Genomic DNA, 22,240 nt, shown 5'->3' on the forward strand with positions numbered 1-22,240 from the left:
CTTCCTAAGCCACAGCTGCATGAGGAATTATCTAGCTCTTAGCTGAAGTAACTTCTCAAACAAACCCCAAACATGTAGGTCATTAAAGTGCTAATAAAAAAAAAAAAAGTTGATGAATCTCTGAGCAGTGTTCTGATTATCTCTCTGTGGGGAATGAAGAACTCATTAACATGAGCTCTATGCCACTCCCTCCTACTTTCTCTGCGTTTGGCATAAAGCAAGGAAACAAATGTTTGTGGTTTGGCCAAGTTTCTAATGAGTAGCTCAGCTAGGTCCACTGATTAGACACGTGCCTTTATAGAGGATGGAAAGGCTGCTGTACCATGTAAAGTGGGAAAGAGTGGCAAAGCATTCCTGCAACACTGGGTTTTTGAAAAGGAAACACTTTACTTCTTGTGTGGATTTTTTTCAATGTATTTATTGAGAAATGTACACAGAGAGGGTTTCCTTGACCTGGCTGACAGAGAAACTGTGTGAGATCCAGAGAGAGTAACAAAGCCAGATGTATGTGTGAGGACTCACTTTCCAAAAATTGTTGCAGCTTACTATGTGTTTGGTTTCACTTGTTAAGGGAGGGTTTTTAACACTAAGATACAATCCAACCCCAAAAGAGCAGTCCTGCCCATCATCTGTCCTCACTGCTCTAGGTGCTACCTGTCCCTCTCACAGCAGGAGTACACAGGCAGAGGTCTCCCTTTGCTGCAGCACAGGGATCTGCCTAACTAGAATGGCCCAGGCCACTGACTCTCCAGGAGCACCTGGCTCTTGTTTTGAGGGAGGGAACAAAGCTCCAGAACTAATGGGAGAAGTCTTTTTCCATGCAGGAAAGTTCTTCCTTGATCGTGCTTGTAATCCATTTATAACCTGAATCATCTGTACTTGTCAGCTTCATAATCCTTCCAAGACTAAAGTAAAACTCATCTACATGCCCAGGAGAAGAAAACTCACCCTACAATAAACCTGAGAGGCATCTGCTGGGATAAGCAACTGCTGCCTCTGAAATTCAAATATCAGGGTGTGTGATCAATGTCACGCAGCACCTCAGTGCTCAAATCAACCTCCTGAGACACCAAGTCTGTCCCCTGCTGCTGCAGACAATGCACTGTATAATGACTTTAATAAACTACTACTCAAAAGCAGTGAGATTTTTCCATTCCAAATACCCCCTTGGGTAAGGCAGTATTTGATTGCTCTAATGGTTGACAACTCTCTTCTGGTTTCCAGCTGAAATGTGTGTGTGGCCAGTTCCCATTCATGTGCCAGGACCCTCTCTAGCTAAGCAGTTGTCTGGGCCAGAGCTCAGAGTTCAAGGCAAAACCCCACCAATTTCAATCCAGTGTCACCCTCACTTTCAAAACCACACCCAAGGTTTGCAATTTCTTGGCCTTTTCAAATTCAAAGTTTATTAAAACATAATACAGCTGTAATTTTTTTCCCAAAAGGAAATAAAAACAAGGGGATGAATATGGATGGAACAGCCCTACTAATTCCATGAGTGTTAAACTGAATTAATAGGCAAATTGGAGAAAGCCAATTGCTTCTACCTTCATAGCACACGCCACATGTAGTTATATATTCTTCCTGTGCCCAAGGTAAGTTTAGATTTCCAACAGCCACCAGAAAGTTAAAAGTCCTGTATTAAATAGCAGATGCTGTGCCACCTCATCCCCTTATTAGTGGCAGGGAACCTGCAGTTTCCCGTGGTGCTGGTGTGGTCAGATGGAGCCATCTCAGTGCTGTGTACACATTTGCAAAGTGTTCTGCATCCTGTCCCTATTCAAATCAAGTACCCTGTGGCTGGACAGTTTGGTGCCTCGGCACTTTTTCCTCCAAGGATCTCTCTATCTCCCCAGGGCCCTTGCTCACTTTTCTGTGATGGTCTTGTAGCTCCTACACCGATGTGGTGGCAGCAGCCAGCGGGCTGGAGCCTCTCTGGTGACCCCATCAGGGTCTTCATCCCACCCTGCTCCAACCTTGCTGCTTTCCCCATGATCACAGTCCTTGAGGGGCTCTTTAAAAGTGAGCAGTACCCAGAATTAAAAGGCTTTGTCCCCAAACCTACATGGAGTTAGCTAATGTGTGTAATTTTACACCTGTAAGCAGCAATGCTGATTTCAAAGGGACCTTCTAAGACTTTCAAGCATATTTTACAAAGTTTCTACTTGATCCTGCTTGTAATTGACTCCTAGCCTGGATTTTGAGGACTTGTTGGATTTGAGGACTTCTGCATCTTAGAAGTGATTAAAAACGTAATTAAAATACAGAGGTGTGGTGGTTTGTTTTTGTTGTTCTTTGTTTAGTGTTTTTTTTTTTTTTTTTTTTTTTTTTTTTTTTTTGCATAAAAAGAACTATCACCAATGCTTCTGTGACTTCAAAAGTCTGGTCAGAGCCGCTCAGATGTAACAAAACCGGCCCTGAAACCGAGAAACCAAGTAACTTTGGGTGGGGAACCAAGACAGGGATGATTTCAGCTGCAAAGCTGAACAGCTACAGAAAGCCAAGAAAACAAAAAGAAAAAAACCAAAAAAACCCCCCCCCCAAAAAAAAAAAAAAAAAAAAAAAAGGGAGAGAGAGATAGGACAGCGTTTGCCAAGATGACTTTAGCATTTTGAACAGCTTTTTTAGCTAAGGCTGCTCTCGGCAAAAGAGCTTTCTCCTGAGCAGGACGAGCCATCTGGAGAAGCCGTCTGCCGCCTTCCAGCCCCAACAACTGTTTAAATTTCTCAGAATTTCACTTCCAGCCCAGCGTTTTGTTGTTGTTGTTGTTTGTTTGGGGGGCGCGGGTTCTTTATCCATTTTTCCCGCACACAGCTCCCCGCACCCCGTGCGCTGGGAGCGCCTCTCCAGCATTCCCGCGGGGATGGATGCTCCAGCCCCGCACTGCAGGTACAGCAGGGACAACAATGGAGGCAGCCGGGGCGCAGAACACCGGCGGTGCCGCCGCGCCTCGGCCGAGCTGGAAGCCGGGGAAGGGCGAGGGAAGGCGGCCGTGATTCCAACTTGGCCAGGGGCGGCCGGGGAAGGGCGCTGCCAGATAGTGATCCGGCGGGAGGAGGAGCCCAGGTGTCCCTTCCTGCCACACGCGCGCCGCCCCTTTCCCCGCCCGCGCCGCGCTGCTGCTGCTGGCGCTCCCGCCGCGGCGCGGGGATGGACTGCAGCACAAAGGCGCGGGCCCGCTGAGGTAACGCCGCCGGGCTGCGGGCACCGCCGGGCCAGCGGGGCCGCGTCCCTGCCCGCCGAGCGCGGCGCCGAGCCGCCGAGGGCCGGGAAGGGAAGGGGAGGGGGGCGGCGGGCGGAGGCCCCGAGCGCTCCCGCGGAGCCGCGGCCGAAGCGGGGCGCGGGGGGAGCGCGGCGCCGCGGCCGCGGGCGGGATGGGGCCGTGCGGGGGCACCGCGGGGAGCTCGCCCGCGGGTCTGCGCCAGCTCTCGGCCGGGGGAGATGCTGCAGTGCTGTCGTTCTGCCTCGGCGCTGGGCTGAGCGGGAGGACGGGGCTTTAAATAATGCGCCTCCGCTCCCAAACTCCGCTAATCAAATAAAACCTCGGGAGGAATTGTCGTAACTACGGAGTGTCCTCGCTCCGCCGCAAGGCTCCGGACTCTGTACGCGTCTCGGAAAACTTCTTAAAACGTGCGGGTTTTTGGGGGTTTTGTAGTGGCGCGCAGCTCTACCTCCGCCGTGGATCCGTGCGGAGAGCCCGGGATTGCGCTTCCCGGCGCGGCTCAGGATTCCGGTCACGGCAGCGCGGACCCACCGCCGTGCCCAGCATCAGCCCAGCTCCCTGCTGCCCTGGGCACCCACCCCTGCTCTGCCCGCAGATTGGAATTACCTCCATTCTGTGCTTGTCTTAGCGAGCAGGAAATTCGAGATTGCTGCCTTGAACTTTAGGCTCCAGAAATGCGGATTTACGATGGGCCTTTTGGGAGTTTGTTCCTCGATGTTGGTCAGTTTTCATCTCGCATTAGAAAGCTTATTTAGGAATTCAGAGCGGAGTTATCAGTCAGTGTTCGCTGCAGACTTCAGGGCAGGCAGTGTCTGCATGGCTGAACGATGGGATTTTGGCAGGAGAGCCTTGGTGTGGCTCTGTAAGGAGGGTAGAGCATGCCTTAAAAGCCACAGCCCCGTCGTGGAGGTGGGCTGCCTCTGTCTTCTCAGCATCATTATGTTACAGGCAGGTTGAGCCTGAATCTGCTGCTTTTCATTCACATGTCCTGTACTCGTGTCTGGAGGGTAGTGATGTGATACCAAGTGGAGGAAAAATGTGTAGGCATCTGCCTCATCTGCGTGGTTCCACTATGTGGAGGAGTTAAGTTTAAAAAAGCAAATAGATAAAATCAATGGCAATGGATATCTGGGGAAAAAAAAAAATAAAATGAATGGCCGAGGCTTATAAAAGCATGAATGTATGGAGTTGCTGAATTGTGTGGGAGAAGTCGCTGCTTAAATGAGCTTTGGTACCAAAGGAATGAAACTGACAAACATAACCCCAGCCTTTCAAAGAACGCCCTGCTGTGCCTGGGGCAGCTCCAGGCTGTCTCACGTACCTTCTGGTCCAGTTGCTGATGCCTGGAGTGAAGCACAGGTATGGCTGTGTGTGATCTGCTGGGGTGGGATGGCGCTGCCTTTTGGGGGGAGCGCTGCAAGACGGGGCAGGTTCTGCACGTGTCTGCTTCGACAGCAGCTCAACCCTTTGCCTCCCTGCCAGGGGTTTGCCTTGTACCAGGGAGTTCTCAGGACTGCACACCCGGTCACTTCAGTGGCCTTGCTGGCTGGAAACTGTGAACAAATTGTACAAACCTCCTTGGTGGCATCCAGTACTTGCAGGGAAAGAAAGTGTCAACCCAGGGAACAGCATGAGCTCTTTGGCTGTAACCAGACAAGCTCCTCAATGCTGATTTAAGAAGTGCACGTATTTCTCAATGAAAAAAAATGATAATTGTGTGACTAATAGAGTATACCAGTTTTAACTTTAGATGTTGTTATATTAACGCTTTTAGTGTTAGTTACATTATTTCTCAGAAGATACTGTTACTTGAGTTTAATTTTTGCTGGAAGAATGTGCAGTCCCAGGTGGGAAGGGGTGGGCTGCTTATGGGTTGAGTGTTTAATGATAGAGGTTAGTGCATGATGGTGATGATGATGATGATGATTAAGCACGTCCTTAATTCCTGACCAATAGATGGAGTACTGCTATGCTTTAGGATATCTGGGGATTTAATGGTCTCTTGGTTAAATCAGTCATTATCCTTGACTCTTGCCTGAGAATTGAGGCAGCTGACATAAGGGAAAGGTGATTTTAGGGTGGTGCATTCAAGCTGTCATATACACCACAACCATCTAACCCAAAGAGAAGGTCCAGGTGATGCCTCTGATGGCCCAGGCTCTGCAGTGCTTGTAGGGTGGTTGGAGAGGAGCAGTCTGGGGCAAAGGGGCAGTTCCACTGCCTGGGCCAGCCAGGTGTATGCAGCCCTTGTGGTGCCCCTGTTTATGGAATGAGCTGTTGGACAGGGCTGGCTGAGCCCAGCTGGGCTCGGTGTAGCTCTGCTGGAACGGTCCCTGTTGCATGTGATGTTAGAGGTGACATTGCACGCAGGGGCTGCCTGCTTTTGTTCAGCTCCACTTGTTAGAGGCCGAATGACCTGGCATATGACTCTATTTGCTGTGAAAATCGTGGGAAATTGACATGTAAGAGATGAGAAATGAAAACTGTTCTAAGAAAGGCCAGCATTAGTTTGTTTCCTTTTGTAAGGGGAATGTTTTACGGATCAAGAACTGAACTGAAAGAAGGCAAAAGGCTGCTAGTTTTTCCCTTGTTAAAATCATCATTGCCAGTTAAAACTGCAGTGCTGTTCTTACTGCACTGTGGATGGTGCTGGAATGATAATGCTTTAAAAAAAACAATTTTAATTTAGGGGAATAACTTGTTTCACTTTGAGATGGTGCATAAAATTGCCTTTTTGCTAGATTTTTATGAACTGCATATAAATTCTAGTTTCTTTAAAAAATGTCCTGTAACTTTAGCAGCCGTAGTAACCTCTGGCTATTATTTCCCTTCTAAATCAATTTTGCATTTTCATAGTGCTGCTCTTTCAAAAACTGAGTCGGTCATTGTTTTGGTATTGACTTAGAAGAATGCAATCTATATTTTTTAATAACATTGCTTCCCATTACATCACAGGCTTTTCTTCAAGCTATGTTTTGAAATGCCTGTTGCCATATGAGAGATGGTGGTAGATGGTGGTGTGGCTTCTGGTAGGATTCTTGGGGGTTAGTTGTCTTTTGTGTAGTGTTTTTTTGGCAGATGAAGATGAATAAAAGCTACTTGACCCTTAGGGAACAAGCAGTAACTTACTCATTGTGTGTTAATATTAGTTCTGTTTGCCCACAGAGTCTATTCTGCTTCTATACTAACTCTGAGTCACTTGATGTGTGGGAAAACACTTTTGTTTCTTTTCTGTACTCAAGATAACACATGTCATTGTACATCATCACAAATAGGATTTTGAGAGATTTCATTTAAAGATATCCTAGCAAGTGCATGGCTTTTTGCAGATAATTTGTGATCCAGATTATTAGTTAAGAGAAAAAAATTTTAATTGGTTAGATAAGAAAGCATGTTCAGTTATAGCATGCTCTTAATCTGGACTAGTGGTGGAGGGATGGCAGCTCAAAACTAGACTAAGCTGGAAAATGTTGACTACTAAAAGGTTAAGATTTTTCATTGAGGAGTTGGATAGTGGGAAAAGGCTTGAGAGCATCAGACCTCAGTGGGAGGGTGATGGCTCCTGGTGTTTTATTCCCCCCTGGTTCTTTACAGTCTGGTGAATGTGATGTAGGTATCTGTTTATTTAGGACTCTGGGAACATATTAAACGTAGTTTGTGTCTTATGGTAGTAATGTCAATTCTGTTTGACAAGGATGCAATCAGCTGCTACAAAGTGCTAATTAGGAAAATATTCTAATAGCCTCATTCATTGTTCTCCTCTCTTAAACTGTTGTGGTCTTGGCCAGGAAGAAACTCTTTTCTTGCCTTGTATTGTCTAACGTGTTAAAATCCAAGTGACATCAAAGCAAGAGGCAGTTTTCATGTGAGTCAGCAGCTGAGGTGAAGATCCCTAAATCTCTGGCTGGTGTGAGAGCTGGGGCTGCTGTGTAGCATTTCACCTTGTGTTTTCTTGACCCACAGCTGCTAACAGCTGGTAAATCCCTTCTCCCTTGCACAGCTGGAATCCCCTAAGTTCCTTCTCCAGCTGCAGGACGTGGCAGTCCTGAGCACGGAGCTGGCAGCAGTTCAGGGCTGTTCTCTTGTTGATGCCCTGCCCTGAACGGTACCTGGAGTTACTGGCAGCACTTCAGCCAAGCTGAACTGTGCCTGCTGGCCAGACCAAGAGGATTCATTGAATTGCTTTGATAATCTGTTTGTTGTCTTCTATACCTGTAATAGCTGATCTCAAGTTGTTGGTTTTTTGGGTTTTTTTGTATTAATGCATATATTCAAGCCTTAAATGATACGGGAGTTTAATTGTTTTGCTTTGTTTGCCTTTTTTTTTTTTTTTTTTTTCTTTTTTTTTCTTGTAGAAAACAAGTATCCCTCTGCACATCATCCATGGCTATTACATTAAACACAGCACAGGTTAGAGGCCAGGTGGACCTGCATATTCTGTTTGCAAATGCACAGTAAATGTCAGTCCTGGAAGGAGGGTGCTCACCACCCAACCTGCATGTGTCCTGATGGCAAATAGAGTGCAAAATAGGGAAACTTACTTGATGGGTAAAGCTTGCTTAACTGTTCAATAATGTCAAAACAAGAAAGGAAAAATATAATTTTAAATATATATTATATCCCACACCCCCTACAAATGTAGCCTAGCTTTTTTTCTCTTTTTTTGGACAGCACTAGAAGTCTTGGCAGAATGCTGTGGGAGCAGTTTGGTACTGAAGTTGTCTGTGTGATTCAAATAAATAGTTTCTAGAGCAATATCAATTATAAATTGGCTGGGTTCAGAGAGATTGCTGGTATTAATGTAAGTCATTTAATATAATCCAGTATCCCAGTACTGTCTTAACTACCCATATGATGTTTTAGTTTTTATGGATGTATATACAAGAAACCTCTGTATTTATAAAGAGCATCACTAAGGCCACAAAGTCAAGTATTTGAAAGCTGGGTAGTGCTTTCCAAAGAAAATATCCTCAATTTAAAAATTAAATTACAGCCTTGGAAAGCACACTTAGGAGTCCTGATGTCAGAAAGAGAGAACTGTTTTGGCTCAGATGCTTCAGATCTAACAGACACTTACCAGAGGTAACCTTCAGCCTAACATAAGAAAAATTAGGTGAAATTGAAAATAGAATTTTGGGACGGAAACAGTGGACAATACTAGGCAGTGCATCCAGCTCTGTCTAGAACTGAATACAATAACTCAAAAGCACTGACCTCACAAGTACCTTTGTTTTTTCCTGACTCAGATACACAACCATTTTTAGGAGTGTTAATGAATTGCATAACAATTTGTCCAGGCTCCTGGTCAATGCTATAATAGGAGTAAAACACAATTTAAGCAAACTGCCTTTCAATATTATTTAAATTCTTGCTACACACCAGGTGACAAAACCTATTTGCTGTGTATCCTAAACCACCACCAAAACGGAAACCAAAATTTTGTTCTTGGAACATACAAACTGTATTTGGAGTTGTACCCTGTGGAGGGTCAGATCAAGTGTTCTCAAATGATTTTCAGCTCTACTGACTACAGTTCTTTGAGGGTGCTGAGATTTAGGGTGTAAGAACCTGTATATTAAAATAATTCCTGGCATTCCTATGCTACATTAGCCTGTGAGCTCTCCTGATACAGCATTACTGCAATAACAATTGAATGCCTGGTTCAATATGTTTCTGTTATTGTGTTTAAATTGTGACAGTACCCACAATAAACCCATCATCCTGTTTCAGATCTTGATTAGAGATGAAGCTTTTCACTAAATACCTGGTTAAGATATAATTGTCTTAGTAATATTCACAGTTAATCTGTACAATTTCTGGCTTTCAATTGCAACTGTCTTTAAATGCCTAAATGTCTAAAAATATAGACAAAGGCAAAACACTTTTGGTAACTCAAATGTTTTTGGACCCAGCCATCAGAGCAGAAGGCAAAGATGTTCATGGTCTTTAATTCACCCACTAAATAGATGCTGTTCCCTCCTAGGGCAAACTGTGTATTTTCAGGCCAAAGTAACTTTCTTATTCCTAAAGTTACTGAGGTTATAAAAGCATTTGTGAATATGTGTTAGTTTCTTCCTATTTTTTATTTATTTTTTTCCACCATCCCTATCAATGAAGATAATACTGAATACAAATGAGATTTCTTACTGATGTGCTGATGGGAATGGGTTGGCTGTGCAGAGCTGTTTGTCTTTGACACGTAGCTGACTTGGCATTCAAAGGACACGTGCATGTTCTGTGTTAAATGGCTTAAGGACTGGAGTGACACAGTTGGAGAGCTTGGCAGATACCTCTGTGTGTGCATGATTTGGAACAAAAAGCTCCATCTTCTAAGACAAACTGTCCAAAGTAGATCTCTCAGTCAAATTTTCATAAATATTTTTATTGCAAAGGTTTAATCCTGAGCATCTCGAGAAGAAAGAAGGACTTGTGATGCATGTTTTAATAATGGCTATTAAAATGTTTTGTAAAGCCAAGTATGTCTCCAACCAGCAAAACTCTCTTTAGGTGTTTGTTTTCTTCCTTATCAACCTGATCAAAATCATGGGTCTAGTATGGAGCAGAAAAAAAATGCAGAAGAACTTGCAAATACATTGAAATTTCTGATGTTTCTAAAGAAATAAAGGAATCCAACACAAAAGCAGAAACCAAGTGGCCTGGCAGTCGGGTTCCCCCTCCATTTTTTTTACTCTCTTTCAAACTTTGTTTAAATACTTCTGCAGTATGCAGAGAGATTGAATACATCTGTGTAGTGCTAGCATGAGAGAGTCTGTGCTCAAAAACAGGTTAGTTAAAAAAAAAAAGAAAATCTTGAAATGAATCCAGGTAGCTTCCTAGTTAAAACATATCGAATAACATAAAGCATGTGAACTCAAGACAACTCAGCTTAACTATATAAAACATTTAAGCTGTAAAGCATCAGGAGGTTTTTTTATAGGTGCCTGGATAATTTGCCCTGAGGTGGCAGAGGGGCCAATTGGGTTGGTTCCCTTTTTGCATCAGATGTTTTCCTGTGAGCCAAGAACTTGGGGAGAAACTGAAATACTGCTTCCTCTTTAAAGGGTTGTTGCATATGCATTATGCTCTTTGTGTGTGTTTGCTTAAACTGAGATGTTTTTAAAGATCAGTGCCCCTTGTTTTAGCATGTCCTGAGACAGCTCCTGGTTAAGGGCTGGATTTCAAAGACTGGTTAGTTCTTCTCAAGCACCACACCATTCAAAATGGAAGCTTTTGCTGTTTGGCCAGCAGAAAGTGTTCTTTTTCCTTACCATTCCTAACATGAGTGTGTTATTGCATGTCAGTGCTTCTAATCAAATCAAGTGGCACTCAGTGTATTGCCTGGTGGGATCCTGTGTCTTTCCATGTATCTTAAATCTGAAAGTCTCCAATTACCTGAATCATGGCACCATCTCTCAAACGATGGAGACTCTTTAGTGTGGTTATTTCTTCTGTACCACAGAGGTGTCATCCAGCAAGGGTGGTCACCATTTCACTCCAGTGCTTTGGGAAATCTTTGGTTAGATGTGGAGATTTCCATCTGAGGAGAGATTTGGCAAACACACGGAGCAGACCTGGGGGTGACAGGGAGGGAGGGCTGTGCGTGGAGACAGGAGGTGGGAGCAGGGCCAGCAGGAGCCCAGCTCATCCAGGGGTTCCAATGGCAGCAGCTTCATCTGCCTGGCCCTTTCCTGAGCTGGGAACACACAGCCTGGCCCACAGGTATCAGCAGAGCAGTGTGTGCATGGGTAACCCTCTCCAAGAACCTCGAGTGCTGCAGGACACTTGTCACCAAGTTTGGGACTGTGAACAGTTTCACAGGAACACCCCAGACAGACCAAAGTATATTAGTCTTATTGTCCCAATACTTGTCTTAGGAGATTCCATCTCTCCACTGGAAAAATTGTCAGTTTCCTTGTTGAAAAGGGTTTAAATTATCCCCTTTATGGGAAAAATATTTAAAAATTAAAACAAACCAAGCCCCAGATGTATCACTTCCTTTCCTGTTAATATTAGCTAGTATATTGCATAAAACTAATGTACATGCAATGTTGATTAAAAAGAATTGGCTAATGGTGAGAGTAAGAATAAAAATTTATTTATAGCCGTGTTAGTCTTTAACAAGAGAAAATAGCTTGAGGTATACCATGTAACACTGGTGTCTGGCTACTATCAAACACGCTGCAAATATATTGTAACAGATATTGTGTGCAGTAAATTTATCTTTGTAGTAGAAACCTGATGTTGTTGCTATTCCCAGGGGCTAAGTTGAATTACATTATTACCGAGGCTGGGTTAACAGAGCTTTGCTTATAGTATACATACAGACAAGGCAGTTCTTCACAGAGAGGTGACCTCTGCTGTATTTTGGTTTCAGATTTCACAGGGACCCATTTCAAAGTTTTTAGCTTCAGTCCACACCCTGCTGGTAGCTAGCTATAAAACTCTCTTTGAAGTAAGTAAAAAAAAAAAAAAAAAAGAGTCTGTCCTTTATTACTTTAATAAAGTCAGATAAAGGTAATTTGTTTACTCTTTTTGTGATATACACTGCTGCCACTGTTCCTTGTCAATATAAGTCATATTTGAAAGATGGAACTAAAGCTAAAAAATTACTGGTTGCAGTGTGCAAATGCATAGTGTAAGTAATTATCTTTTTTATGGCTGTTCTGTTTATTAGTTAACTTGGAGAATGTGCACAAGCATATATTTGTGCTAGGGAAGCTATTATGGTTGACATGCATAATGTAGTGTACTCCCTCCAAGGTTATTCCACCCTCTCTCCAAACTTTTTTGTTGTTGCTTCTCTCTCTCTCTCTCTCTCTCTCTCCAAAACCAATTTAAAGAACCAAATTAAAGCCCTGTAATCCTATTTAAGAACCCTGTCGAATAAGAAGTCTGCATGTCACCATTCCAATAAATATAATCACCTCTTTAATGCAGTCACTCCTCTGTAGGACTGATTTCCATCCATTTGAAATATTTGGGTTGTACATTGCAACCAAGCTAAAGGGGATATCCTGCTCTTCCCTCCTGGCCCTGTGGTCCTGCCTCATCCTCTCTTGTGTAAGCCCTGCTGCTTGCTGAACTTGTGCAATTCACTGTGAATTGCAGCAGAAAAGCTCCTCTCCCCCTTTGACTGCATTAACTCTCTTTGATAAGTTAACTCCAGAGAGGGTTTAGTGAGCTCTAGGGTGTGCAGGGTGTTGAAGGCAGTGGGGAGAAGCAGGAAAAAGGGGGGATAAGAAGATGGGGCAGTGTCAGTGCTGGGCTCCAGCCCCTTAATCCTTGTGTGCTGACAGCTCTGCAGCCAGGCACTGCCTGCAGTACTGGGGGCAATGAGAACTGCACCTGGGAGGTGTCTGTAAACCCAGTCTTCTGCAAGGGGACTGACTGGTGGGAGAGCAGGAATGATCAAACCATTCCTCCAGGCTTTGAGATATACAATGTAGTAGCCCCCATATTGTGAGGTTCCCCCTTATCCTCCCAGTGCTCTCAGAATCTGAGAGGGAACAGCTGTGTTTAAAGGGGGATTCTGGGATAAATGCAATGTTTTGGGAAAATGGCAGTATTTCAAAAATATTTCAATTAAAATAATCTCAGCATGCAAGGCTGTGTGGCTGCCATATCCAGCTCTGTGTGGCTGCCAGTGAGTGACAGTCCTGTGTGCTGTTCTGGTCTTGGGTGCTTGGTGTTGCTTTCCACAGCAGCCTTTCCTTTGCCTCCAGAGCCTGCAGTATCCATGCATAGCACAAGGTGCACTAAATTTTCTGTAGTAGAATTCAAAGGTTTGCACTGCTGAGTAGTGTATACCATTGCTTCTCTTACTTTTTCTTTAGTTATGTGTAAGAAGTGGAGGCTAAATACTGCCATAGGACAACTTTATTACATCAAGTAGGGCACACTGTCTGTATGTATAGAACAAATTCTTTCTTTGGTGAGAGGGAAGGGTGGGGCTGCTCTTCGTTCTGGTAATGAACTTCTGCATATGTGTACAAGATAACTTTATATATAAGGAATTCAGAATTCCATTGAAGAAAATGTATACAAATAAGTTGTTTAGCATATCTCAGCGAGCCGCCCAAAATGAATAATTCTAGCTTGCAGCCTCTTACTTGTCTTTGACAGTGGCATTGCCTCTCTTCTCCTTCCATCCAGGTTCTCATCAGTTAAACAATGTGTAAGAAATCCTAGTGTTGCTAGAAACAAACTTGGCAGAAGAATTGTTTTAGAAGTGTAATGCTGAGCCCCTAACAGCAGAAAGCTGTTTGCTGTTGGAATTGACTGAAATTGTTCCAGTGCATCTCTGTGCAGGTGGTGAGTGACACAAGTTCTCAGTGTGAATAGCTGTCCTGCAGATAGCACTTTATTGTCCTCAGTGCCAGGTCCTCCCAGCTTTCTCCTGCACCTCTCTTGTCCTTTTCTCTCTTCTCCTAGCTGCAGTGAAGGACTGTCTTCCAAAGTTTGCATTTTCTCTGTTTCATATGATATGCAGGCTTCAGTGTAGAGACTTAAGGAGTCTTATCAAAGTAATACTGGCTCAGTCAGAGTAAAGATGCTTTAGTTAAATAGACTATGGCTGTGTTTAAAAATAACAGCTCTAGCTGTGTCAGCGTGTTGGACGACCTGATACTGACTTCAACAGAAAGAGCTTCTGAAAATTACTTTGCCTGTTGCAGTATTGCCCCAGTATGAACTTGGTTTCTGTTGGAAGCATTTCTGTGTTAGATAAACCAAAACAGAACTCCTGAATTTTAAAAAGTGAGTAGCCAAATGGCTTCAGAGAGAGCTTGTTGTAGTGGGCACCTTTTGTATGCACAAACAGGAGTAGCAGCACTTTTGTTCACATTGTCAAAACAAGCAGTGCCTGGGTTTGGGTGCAAACACCACTCTCATTTAAGCTCAGTTAGTTCTGGGTTCTGAGCTTTTGATGTTTGTAGTGGAAAGCTGGTGTGGGTGTCTTCCACCCCCAGATCTGTGTGTGGCTGCCATGCTTGCACACATGTAGCCTGTTGCTGTCTTGTAATAGTAAAATGTGTGGGGGAGCTTTCTAGTAATTCCTGTGCAATTGTCTCATTTTGCCCCAGCCCTGGTGTGTGTCTGACTTCTGCTGCCTTTCTGAAGACTGATTTAAAGAACTGATGTTCTTAAAAAGTCTGGTTAATGCGAACTTTTTGAAAATACTTTGTGTATCTGATGTTTATTCTGTTCTTTACAGTTCTTATCGTGTGTGGGTTTTCTGTCCTTTTTTTTGTTTCTTGGCAAGGAAGACAGTAATTACATTCTTGTACCAAGAGGAAGAGTATTAAGCCTACTCATAAAAAGAAGATTTATTATCAAATGTAGTTTTTCATTTTGTCCATTGGAGTCTTTTTTTTCAACTCTAACCATACCCAGATTACTGTCTTCATTCATACGGTTGTTGTATCAAGTTTGGATGCTGTCTTTGTTGAATTATGGCTCCTGAGGGTTTTCTGTTACAGAGGTTTCTCCAGTCAGGGGAAATGAGGGTATAATAAAGAGGATTCAAGGGCTGGACACAATGATTCCGTATAACTGAAACAAACAATGCCAGATTTGGCTGATGTTGGATTTTCCATCAAACTTTTTTATTGGCGTTCATTCATTTTACTTTAAGCAGAGTTTAGAGTTAAGGCAGTTTGAGTGCCTGAAGGAACTGAGAGACCAATAGCAATACTTTTAATCACTATATCCTATCTTTGTGCATTTATTCTGAATTCTGGGTTACTCAGGAAGTTGCTGTGATTCAAATGCCATTAGAGCAGTAAATCCAGCAGGAGACATCCAGATTCACTGAAAGGACTATCACTGAAGCCAGTGTAACAGACCTGACTGTGCCTGGGGTTTCTGAAGCACTGATTCCAAGCATTGAGCTCACGCTTTGTGAGAAGCAGTGCTGTTTTCTGGCAGAGTGAGTACCTGACCTTCATTTCTATTGCCTTTCACTTGCTGCAACTCCCTTAGCTGTTATTGGTATATTTTGTATTTTACTACAGTTATAAAATATTATTAACTGTAATGTGCTAAAATAGGGGGAAAATTATCAGAATGCACTTCAGGATGCAAGCAAGTTTGTGAGATTCTATAAATAAATGATGGTACCTCTCAGCCAGAATACAGTGTGAAGCAAGAAGGCAGGGTATGCTGGTAGCTTGCTCTCTTTCTCATGTTGAGCACTGCCAGAAGGGGAATGATGCTGAATCTGTTTGCACTGCCTCTGCTGTGCCAGAACATTGGTCTTTCAGGCTAGAGAGTGTGCACTACTGCAGTTCTCAGCAGATATTCTCAAGGAGAGAGGAGGAGGAAAAAAACATAGAATTAGTTTTGCCATTTACAAACTAAGGGGTACTACAGTAAAGCTGAAGTCGAAACTGTAGCTGTTGTTTAAATGTCCTTTTAATTATTTTGGAACACTTTGGGGTATTTCCCCTACTCTTATTCTCAAAAACTTCTGTGTCTTTGTGCAAAGGTGAAATTGGGTGCAGTGGTTGAATCATACCCAAAAGACAAAACACTTTCCTCTTCCCATCCATTTCTGCATGTGCTCTTCAATATACCTTATCCAATTCTTTATTCACAGAAATCTAGGAGAAACTTTCCTCATGCTCTTTATTTTATTAGGGTGCAATGGGATAACTTTAACTTCTGTTCCTTCATCTTTTCTACCTTTTGTGGCTTAGAAGTAAAAATGGTAAAAATGAAAGCCCTTACATTGGCCTAAGGTCTACACCTTAGGCCAATGTAAGGGCTTTCATTTTGGAAGCACTTTGGAAGCACTTTGGAAGATGAACACTGGATTTGTCATGGAGCAAAAAGCTGTATGGGATTTGAGATTAGCACTTGCAGTACATCAGCCCTGTGTGATATGGTCAAATTTACTGGACACAGCATTTCTAGTCTGTTTGTGCCATATGTGGTACAGGAGGATTCTGCTTGATGAAAATAAGAAAACAAACTGACAGAAGGAGTAAAACTGTATATTGCCCCAAGGATAAAATTTTGGGAATATTTCTCCGGATTCCAGCAATGGGCATTACATAAGAAAGAAGAAAGTGTGCCCTGAAGTGCCTAAGTTATTGAAACATTTGTGAAAGTAGGATTTGCCTCTGTCCAGAAATTTATTGCAATGTCTACTTCTGACCAGAGATGACACGAGTACAGATGCTTTGTAAAATCCTACTCATCTACAGGAACCTTTGGGTTTTGAGGGTTGCAAGGTTGTGTAACTCAGTGTGAAAATCATAAAAGGTTGCAGCAGATATCTTCAAATTATTTATTTATCTTGCAGTTGTGTGAAATTAAGTTTCCTGAGAGGTCTGAATGACATTATTTACTGCAAGAGGATCTAATCTCGTAACTGTTTGTTCTTTGTGGTTAAACTGAACTAGCACAAACAACTAAAAGTGTGCAATAGTGCAGCTTTCTAATTAGAGTGCTCTCTTCCATGTATTTGATAGATCAGCCTTGAGGGGTGGTGGTTATAAAAGCAGAAGGTAGAACAGTCTTGGTTGTCAGATGCAGTGACTTCCTTGTAGCATCTTATGGGCAGGAATTTGTGCTGGACTCGGACCCAGAGCTACTGAGACTCTTGAGCCACAGCTCTTTCTTTGGCTCAGCCCTTAAGGGAGCAGAAAGGCAGGAGGTATTCACAGTACTCTTTGTGGCCAGCTCAGGCTTTCCTTTTAATCACATTCCTGCTTTGAATTGCTGTTTGGAGAACTCTCTAAGGATGCTGGAAGCCTTCAAACAAGGCAAGCTCAAGTCGGGCTTGGCTGGCCAATTAAGGTGCCCCAGCAGAGCAGTGAATAGCACACTTAGGTTATTATGCCTGCAGATTCTTGGTACCAGGGGCCTGGAGCTGTGGATCCTCTCAGCTCTGTGCAGATAACACCCAGGTAACAACTCCCTGTTAATTCTCAGCTCATTATTCAGATTGCTGTTATATTTAAATATTCTGTCTGCATTTTGGCTTAATCTCTGAGAAGACTTGAGCTGTGAGGGTTTTGGTGGTTTTTTTCAAACTTTTTAACACAAGCTGTATAAATGCTGCAGTTATGTTATTTTTCTCCTTTTAAGATATTTTATCCCATACTGATGTGACAGCTGTTCATGTTCACCCATCTTGGCAACAGTTCTTGTGAAGTAGTTGGCACCTAGCAGATGAATTAAGGTTTTGCCACTGATTTATTAATGCATCCAGAAACCACCTGTAAGGTTTTGGGTTCTCAAGCATTTCCATTTATTTGTCTTCCCTCTGAAGAAAATAAAAAAATACACACACATCCTCATTTATTTCTCCTCCCCCCATCCATAGGTAAACTTGTCAAACTGAGGTTTCTTTTAAGTTTAAAGAAAATGCTTTGCTAGCAACGCTTCTGTTATAAATAGTAGGTAGGTGCACCTACACATCAGGGCTCTCTTTTTAAGTGGGGCAGTTGAAGTTTGGAGATAATTTTTGGGCAGAGCCTCTCACCTGCATCGTGCCCACAAACCAAAGTGCTGGAAACACTTGGGTGGGAGCACAGCTGAGCCTCAGAGCCTGGACACTTCAGCAGCCCCTCTCACTGAAAGAACCTTTCCTCGTGGAGCAGAAACAAGTGCTGTGCTCACCTCTGGGCTGGGAGTGTTTGTTTATCCATCCTCACCAGAGCTTCCTCTCTGGTCTGACCGTGTTAAATCAATCCAATCCCCCCACTACAGACTCTGTTTATACAACCATGCATATACATTTAATCCTGCTGGAAAGGATTCCCAAAACAGATGTTTAAAGCTCTTGTTAAAGGTCACTTGGGACTTCTTAAATACTTGTGTAAAATTCCTGTTGTCCCATCTTCCTGCCTAGGAGCAAGTAGCTATGTACCTGTTGATTAGAAATTGACTAGTCATGAGAGGATGTTAAAATTTCTGCTCCATTCCCATCATCTGACATAGAATTTCTTAGGTGAAAGTAGGACTTTCTCCTGCTTTGGTTTTTATTATTTGATTTTTTTTCATCGTTTCATATGACCTTTTTAGTACCTTGCTTGGAAAGATAATCTAGATTAATCAAATATTGAGCTTTACTAATAAATGTAGGCACTCCTAAGTGGTGCTGTCCTCTGAAATATATACTTAGTTTTATTTTTAAAGGTCTAATCAAAAGATAATTTGGAGGAAGGGGTTGCTTTTTTTCAACTGTTGGTGCTCAGTGATGTCACTGGTAGTTAACTAACCTATCTTTTCAAGTATTTCTGTTCCTTCAATAAATACATTGCTGAGACAATTGTATCAGTAACCACTGAGTATCTGGGGGGTTTACTAATTTAACTTTATATGATCATGGATGTGGAGTGAGAATAATGATCATATAGAGAGACAATTTTTCTTAAGCATTGGGTTCTCTATTTGTATGAATATGAACTTGTCTGATCAAATTCAGGAATGTGTTTGTTAAGAGGACTGTTCTTAATTAATTCAATACTTGGATACGAAATATGGTGAAAATCTCTTGGGTTCAGATGTGAAATGATGCAGTCAGTCTTTCTGTATTCTTTCTCTCCTGTTTTGAAAAGAGTGAGCTTTTTTTCTAATTTCTTGAGGCTCTAGGTAGGATTTTATAAATCAACAAGCATGAAAGATTGGAGTTCTTATTCAGATTTTACTAATTTTGAATTTAAAACTTCTCTGTTTTTCTTTTTGTTGGTTGCTCAGAGTTTTATCAGAATTAAAGAACCTTTTATATACTAAACAATCCTATAGTACACCAATTAAATCTTTATATTTTATTGCATTACTGAGAGGTCTCTGAATTTGTGAGTTTTCAAGGATGATATTATTCATCAAAAACTTTGGTATGTTTCAGTTGACTTTTAATTTTTTTTACTTAAAACACTGCAGATAATTCCTTAGACAGCTACAGTTTCCACAAGCAGTTCTTCAAGCAGAGTTGTAGTAACTATTTTTGCACTTTGAAAATCAAATTTCAAGTCAGGTACAGTCCTAGCTAAGTCATGTTAGTAGCAAGGAAACTCAGTCTAGACTTAGTTGTAAGCTGCATAGTTGTCCTCATAGCAATGAGCTGCTGCAAAGCTGGGTTTCCTCAGTAGCATGCTCAGGGTTTTTTTATAAGGGGTGCTTTAATTACTTTTTTTGGTGGATTTGTGAAAGGGGAAGACATGCGACTTTTTCAGTTCTAGGAAACTTTTTTTTTGTGAGTTAGGAGACTTAGAAAAAACATAGAAAATAAGTGAAATTCACATGGAGAGAATTTTTCCTTAAGCATTGGGTTCAGGATGTAGGCCACATCTGTAATCATGTTTTTAGAAATGAGTCCATATTAAGTGGATTCTCTGCCAACAACATCTGGTTGCACTTTATGTACGTGTTTTCTTTCATAGAGAAAGCAAACCATATGACATAACCCCAGTCAGATAAAATGGTTGTTTATAATACTTTGTTTATTTATATAGCACCACAAGATGAAGTACATCTTCATCTGAAAAACCTTGCAGCAGATTACCAAGGTGAGCAGATGATATCTGCATTTCCAGATGGCTGGACTGGGGCACTGTGTTGTGTGGTTGATAAGCCCTGCTTAAGGGCATATGAAATTAGTAGCTGAATTTGCTGTTTGAGTGGGGGCTAATAATTCCAGGTGCCTTCATGGGGAGTGTCCCACATTCTGTAGTGGCACTGTGATGCTGGAAGTGTTCCTGATGCATTGCATGGGGTCAGAAAGAGCATTACTGTGCAGTGACAAACCTTCACAGGCACAGTGCATTTTAGGACTGGTTGTAACCCTCTGGTAGTGGCCACTGCTATGAGTAAAATTTGAGAGCATTGAATTGCTTTTATTAAAATAGAGATCCCTGCAGTTGCTGTGCTGAACATGAATTGTTCAGACTAATTTCAGCAGGTTGTTCTTGACTGTGCTCTTAGAAGTGACTTCTTGGCTTACAAAACAAGCTGGCTGTGGGGCTTGTAGTGGTGCAGCCTGGACTCACCTCTTGGGTTCTGCTTGGAAACAAAACAAAGGAGAAGAATTGGAAATACCTTGCAAATATCAGAGGTGTGATATCCTGTATTAAAAAGAGTGTTGGGCTGTAATGCCTGGGGAGCAGGGGGAGCTACAGAGTGGGTTTTCTGCTGTTGTAATCCTAAACAACATATCTCCTCAGCACGTGCCTGCCAAGGTGTTGAAGGGTGTCAGCTGTGTCTCTGTCACATGGAAGCTGAGCCACCTGCAGCTGTGGAAAAACTGTAGATGAAGCCATGTTTAACTGAGCATGGTACTGTACTCCTGAATCTGAGATATTTGGAAGGAGCAGTTTCCATGTAGGCCAGCAGTTATTTCAGAAATAGCTTAATTTATCAAAAGCTCAATGGGAGCTTTTCTACCCTGCCAGACTTTGTGTGCCAGTGAGGGACATACTGGGGAGGGAGGCAAATGTCATCTGCTGCAAGGTTTATTTCTTCCCTGAACAGGCTCCTATCAAATGTGCACAAGGAAAGAGCATTTTTGACAATTTGTACCCAGATAAAATATCCTTGTGTGCTTGATGATCTCGACTGAGATCCAGGGTGTCTTTCATTTTGCATTTTTTAACTGATTATTCATTTCTTAGAATATGCAGTACTCAACAAGTAATAATTTATTTGACTCTTCATTGCAACTGATTAACTTTTCTGTTAACAGCATAACTTCTTTTTTTGAGTCAGCCAAAAAATGACAGTGGTTTAGAATAGATTTTTCTCGCATTACCCAAACAAACTAGAAATTTAAATATTGTGGCTATTAGACTTTTTAAAATTAGGCACCCTAATTAACAGAGCTAAACATGACTTAATTACTTAATGTAATTAACAGAATATCTATTACCTTTTGAGTTGCTAAGCTAAAAGGTTTTTACTCAAGTACAAGCTTTTGCTGTGCATGATGACCCTTTAAAGGCTTTTGGGACTCTATCCAGCTGGCAGCTTGGCATTGCTGAGCAGATGTGGCTGGTCTCTGGAGAGCTGATCTCAACTGCTTAGCTTTATTAATTCCTGACATTCATATTGATCTGTGGGTCCAAACAAAAGTAAAGAGTCTCAGGTGGAAGTGGCATAATAGGTAGCTTCCTGTTGGCCTTTTCCTGCTGTTTTCAGGATGTATTTTGGTATTATTAGTATTAGTGGCTCTTATTTTGTTGCATGTGCATGTGCATGTTTTACTGTTTCTTGGCTTCATACTCTGTTCTTGGTGATTCATAGAGCATCAAAATGCACAGGAATCATGTTCTCAGCACTTTGGAAGACCTCTCCAAGTAATTCTGCATGCTGGCTGTTCACAGGAAGCAAGTGGGCGTGCTGGAAGAGCATTCAAGTTTCCCAAAAGTGCTCATGATCACTGAGGAACTGCTGTGCAGCTCCCTTCTGAGAAACATTCTTCACTTCTTCCAATTATTTAATAATTAAAATATTGAGGTTGGGAGGAAGTCCATTTTCCTGTAATAAGGACAGGTGGTGTTGCAAAAGCAATTAAAAATGTGTGCTGATGGACTGAAGTTTGTTTTTTCTTGTGATGTAATTTATATCCATTAAAAACAAACCGTAGTAAATTTGACAATAAACTCAAATCACAAGTGACAGGTTTTTCTTAGTGTGGGGTGAGTTGTAGTCAGATGTTCTGTACATGGGAAATCTTTGTGGGCCACCCATCAATGTATTATCACAGCAGTAAAATGAAGATTTTTTTTTTTAATGTGTGTGAAATTCAAGAGGAAACATGAGGAGTTTATGAATAAGAAGAGTATGACCAGACGTTGGCATGTTGGAGGTGCTGATCACAGGAGGTTGCAGACAGGGTTCTGAAGGTTACAGTGGATCATGCCAGTGGGCTGTGGATTTCCCCCTTCAACCACACTCTGTCACAAATAAACATAATTACTGCAGCAAAGGCTCTGCACTAGCACACATTGCTGACCTCATCCCAAGAAACACACAGCGCTCGCCAGTTTCTGATATAGTTCGGGAAAAACATTTATT

At 42.3% G+C, this 22,240-nt stretch overlaps 1 protein-coding gene across 2 annotated transcripts in view; it reads left to right on the forward strand.

Moving 5' to 3' along the window:
• The first annotated feature begins 2,936 nt into the window (after positions 1-2,936).
• The window catches only part of ADD3 (adducin 3), a 91,336-nt gene continuing 72,032 nt past the window's right edge, over positions 2,937-22,240 (forward strand). For both annotated transcript variants that reach the window (XM_079313146.1, XM_079313144.1), the window contains exon 1: positions 2,937-3,181. The gene's annotated coding sequence lies outside the window, so the exon portion shown is untranslated. The remainder of the gene's footprint in view (positions 3,182-22,240) is intronic.

The sequence above is a fragment of the Erithacus rubecula genome (genome assembly GCF_903797595.1).
Source record: "Erithacus rubecula genome assembly, chromosome: 9".
NCBI classification, from domain to species: Eukaryota; Metazoa; Chordata; class Aves; order Passeriformes; family Muscicapidae; genus Erithacus; species Erithacus rubecula.